Consider the following 5249-nt stretch of genomic DNA (forward strand, 5'->3'; position numbering starts at 1 on the left):
TAAAAAATCAATTCATTAATTTCGTTTTGGCAACTCATTAAGGTCATAGGACATTGATAAATGTGTTACATTGGTAAGAGTGAGTAATCCAAATAGGCTCTATCTTCTTTGTGGAAACTAATAAAAAAGGGAGGGATGCCTGACAACTCAGGTCTTATCAATGAGAAAAGGGACAAAATATGACAATACCTCTTTTTCTGTGGTCACACATGAGTGGAGAAAAAGAAAACTTGTTCCTTTTATTCCTATATATGAATAAAGACACAACTAGCCCATATCACTTTGACTCAGATCTCAAAGAAAAGAATATCTGATGGTTTAACGAATTCAAGCCTGGCTGAAAGGTAAACTGCATGATAAAATAAAATGACTGCTTCTTGAAACTCCTGAAACATGAACACTTCAACTCTCCTCCCTGTACTGCATCTCCTTTCTCATCATTGCTCCAGGCGAACTCCTGATCTTCTGCCTCAGTTCTCTGGACTAGCTTCCTATCCGAGACTACCCAAATCCTCTTAAATCTCCACAGGCTCTCCCAACAAACAACTCGCCCCTGCTATCCTTATGTGCCTGTCAAAGATTCCCACCCCCACACAATATTATCCTGGTAAAGCAGACAATGCCCACAGTCTCCTTATTCCCCTGCAATCTGAGCATCCCCTCTCACGCCTCTGCACTCTGGCTCTGTTCTAGTCATGGACCTGCACCTACTCCTGCTTTCTAATCTCAGATATCTGTACTCCCCTAGCAGACAAGAAGAAATAACAACCTTACAGAAAAGAGGAATCAACAAATATCAAAATTCAGTGCAGGAATTAATGGCATTTAAATAAAGAAAACTGCACAAGGAATCAATGAATCTGAGATCTGATTCTTTGAAAAGTTAAGCAAAATATGTAGACCATTAACCCAGTTAAACAAAAGAAAGGCCAAGTACAAATTTATAAAATGAGAATTGATAGAGGAAACATCACAATAGACACCAAAAAATAAAATCCTGTCATTATAAAAGAGCAAGTAAGCAAACATATAATATATTAGATTTGAAATTGTAAAAGAAATGGATGAATTATTAAATTCATGGAAATGACGAACTTTAAACCCAGACGAGATCAACACCTTAAACAGGCCTATAACAAATAAGGAAACTGATACCACCATACAAAACCATTGAATGAAAAAAAGCCCAGGCACAGATGGATTCACATCAGATTTTTACCAGGCATTCAAAGGAAATCTACCACCAATACTTTTTTAAATTACTCAAAAAATACAAGTAGAAGGAGAACTCCAAAACTCGTTCTTTAAAGTCAGTATCACTCTAATAACAAAAACAGGTAAAGACACACACACACACACACACACACACACACACTCACATATGCACCCCCCCCCACATAAAACACTTTAGGAAGTCAATCTCCTTAATGAACATAGACTCAAAGAATCTTGACAAAATACAAACTATGTCTAGACAGATATTAAAAAGATCTTCCACCATGATGAACTCAGCTTTATTCCAGAGGAGACAAGATCAACACCTTAAACAGACCTGTAACAAATAAGGAAACTGATACCACCATACAAAACCATTGAATCAAAAAAAGCCCAGGCACAGATGGATTCACATCAGAATTTTACCAGGCGTTCAAAGGAAATCTACCACCAATACTTTTTTAAATTACTCAAAAAAATACAAGTAGAAGGAGAACTCCAAAACTCGTTCTTTAAAGTCAGTATCACTCTAATAACAAAAACAGGTAAAGACACACACACACACACACACACACACACACTCACATATGCACCCCCCCCCACATAAAACACTTTAGGAAGTCAATCTCCTTAATGAACATAGACTCAAAGAATCTTGACAAAATACAAACTATGTCTAGACAGATATTAAAAAGATCTTCCACCATGATGAACTCAGCTTTATTCCAGATAATGAGTTTTTTCCTAATGTCTCAAAGTTCTTGCATAGCCCTGTACTTTGTTTTTATTTCCATAGTCATTGACCGAGTGTTCTAATTCCTCTATTATATCTTCAAGTTTTGATTTTCTATGTTCTACTTGATACATTATACTAGTAAAGTTTCCCCTTGAGTTTTCAATTGGGTCACTGAAATGTTCAGTTCCATCATATTTTCCAGTTTGTGTCTTCTTCAGTATTATTTTTTACTCAGTTGTTTTCAAATCCTTATTTTCTTTGCTTATTTCATTCAATAATGTATTTGTGTTTTCTTGAATACCACTCATGAGGCTATTCCTACACTCTAAGTTTATTGATATATTTACTCATATATTCATTACACTTCTTGAATTTTTAACATAGTTATGGATATTCTTTCAAATTTTGTGTTGTGTGGTTCAATAAGGCAATTGTCATTATTGACCATTTACAAAGGACTGATAAGTGTTTATTTTTGGAGTTTTTGGAGGACAATTGTCTTGGCATTTCATGTTGTCTGTGCTTTTGCAATGTGCCCTGGGCATGTGAAATTCTTTCACTGGTTATTTGCCTGGTGTGATAATATTCTATTCTGTCTCAATTAAGTGGACTTTTGGTTGTTGTTTTACTATTGATGAAGCTTGATTGATCTAACTTCATGTATAAAGAGTTGGTAGATATTCACTGTTGTTTTTTTGATTAAAGAGACAGAGGCTATTCCAATTTGGTGGTAAATCAGAAATCATGCAAGTGAGACTCCTGCCTGAGTTTGCCTGGACTGATTTGCATATGGCAGAACTCCACTTTTCCTGGAAGCATGGGGATAGCATCATGGGGTAGTTATGTCCTGGGGGCATCATCAGGCTGGACCAGTACATAATCTACCACGTTGAGCTTGGACTGGGATAATGAGAACAGCACCATGGACAGGTGAGGTTCTTGGGAACTCAGTAGACTTGGCTTGACCTTATTCTTCATTCCTGATTCAGTTGTCTCTTTTCAGTTCTGCCTTTATGTCACACTTTCTAAATGATTTAATTTTATCAATTTGAGACTGAGGAGTTATTGGTGGTTGACAGTTTCTGTGGGAGAAAAAATCATTCTTTTTGAGGATGTAGGCCACTAATAGGATTGCCATGGTCCAGAGGAAGGCTGTCGGGAGCGATGCTTGCCATAAGCATTGGAAATTAGGAGAGTTTCACTTTAAGAGCTTCTGAGTTCTCTGCTTCAGCGGTCAGAGCTGACAGGCTGTACCTGGATGATAAATCAGGACTTCTGGAAAGTTAGTTTCAGTTCAGCCTTCATGCTGTCTCTATAGTAACCCTTTTGTTTCTGTTGGGAAGATTCACCTAGGTGACCCAAACTCCGGGCTGGATAAAAAGGACCTATGGGACCCCTCAGTAGATTCTTCCTTCTAAAGAGCACTCTCCTCTCTGTACCTGCTGTCCCTTTAATAAATTCCTCGCATAACTTCAGACGTATGCCTGAGTGTCCTTTTTGTTGAAGACCCAAGCCTAGTGGGCTGTGTTCAATAAGTGGCGCTCAATGCGGGGCTTGAAGACCCCTGGCACCAGGCTGTCTGAACAGATTTTGTGAGGAAAAAGTGTTTTTTGGGTAAGTATGCTTTTGTTAGGTAAGTATGTCTTTTTCCCTTCTTCACTGCAGCATATTTATTATAGTAATAGGTTGCACATTTCAGGGTGTGATTTAGGGGTGCTCAATATGATATTTTTACATTTGGAAATAGGGGACAGAGTCAGGGGAAAAGTAAAAATGGCGTCTCAGACAGGAGAAGCAATATTACTTGCCTTCTGGGCTGCTTGGACATTTGTTAGAGCGTGTGCTAACTGCTGTCCAAGGAAATTGCTTCCAAGCCAGCCTTTTCATACAGCTAGAAGGATGATTAATCTTTATGTGATTCCTGAGGAGGTGAAACGTAAAGTGTCAGAGCAAGTTTGCAGAGTTTTTTATTCAGAATTTCCTCCTCCTTACCCAGTTCCCGGTGTTCAGAATGCAGTGAGAATGCAGACTCACATGGCTAACTTTAAATACTGGTGCAGAAAATCAGACCTAAGATATGATTTCTGCCTGCCGTCTCCTGCTTGTCATTTTAAATTAATGTAGTATAGGCTGGAAATGTGAGAAGCTGACTCAGGGCAGAAACTGGTCCTTTCTGTTCAGACTCATGCTAGTTCTCACAGACTTCTGTTCTCAAGAATTTTCCAGGTTCAGACTGACCCTTGACTCTGTGAAAGGAACTGAGAGCAGCTTGCATGTTTTAGTGCCTTGGCATGCAAGATTTTCTTTGGCTGAAAAGGCTTCCACCTCAGGGGTCAGTCTCCTTGGGTCCCTATAAGGGTGACCTAACCCAGATTAATCATATGAGAAACCTGTGGAAATGTGCTTAGGAATACAATTCCTCTGTGATTAATCTAATGGGGAATGAGGAACAGTATGAGGGCTGTTCAGGACGCTGACCGAGGCCATCCTCAGCGATGCTTTGGGACATAAAACTGGCATGCGCACATGATGTCGACACTGTGCCTTTTGCAGATCTGCGTTGGGTGCCATTCCCAACATGTTATGTTTAAATTAGTTTACTGGTACCATGTAATAAATTTCCCTCTGTATGAGCTTGGCACGGCTCTGTCTGGATGATGTGTAAAAAATGGCATTTTTGGAACTTGTCTTTCTGTGTTCTTTTCCGACAGCACAGGTCAGTGGCTCAGGTATGTGAGGTGGCATCCTGAGCACTCTGAGCAAGTAATTTGTGGCAGAATTTGCTTGTGAGGAGAACTCTAAGCGGGTAGCTTGTGGCAGAGGCTGCTTGTGATGAGTCTTGGAGCTCTACATGTGGTTCATGGCAGAGGCTGGGCCTTTCTTGGTGCTGGTGCCAAGCCTTCTTTGGCTGCTACATGAGTGCTTGAAGTTGTGGCCCAACGTGATGCAGTTGCGTGCTGCCAGAGTGGTTTGGACTCAAACACCAGCTGCTGGAAGGGTTCTAGTTTCACCGAGAGCTACAGGTAGTAATGAACAGGTGATTTGTGGCAGAAATCACTCGTGATGAGCTCTTGAATCTATTGTACACTGTTTCAAGTTCCATGTTTTTGCAAAAGACATCTGTAACAATATTGTGCGCACTGTAAAAATTATGAAATCAGGCTACTGATATGAGTTATAAATTATTTGTGCCTTGTTTGTCACATTTTGACGGTTATGTTTCTGTGTGTCACCATGGTTACTTGTTGTACATGGTTGTGTTTTAAGTTGATGTTGCCTTGACAACCTGGTGTGTTGC

This window comes from Nannospalax galili, unplaced genomic scaffold, assembly GCF_000622305.1.
Source record: "Nannospalax galili isolate Female #2095 unplaced genomic scaffold, S.galili_v1.0 scaffold347, whole genome shotgun sequence".
Classification (NCBI taxonomy): Eukaryota; Metazoa; Chordata; class Mammalia; order Rodentia; family Spalacidae; genus Nannospalax; species Nannospalax galili.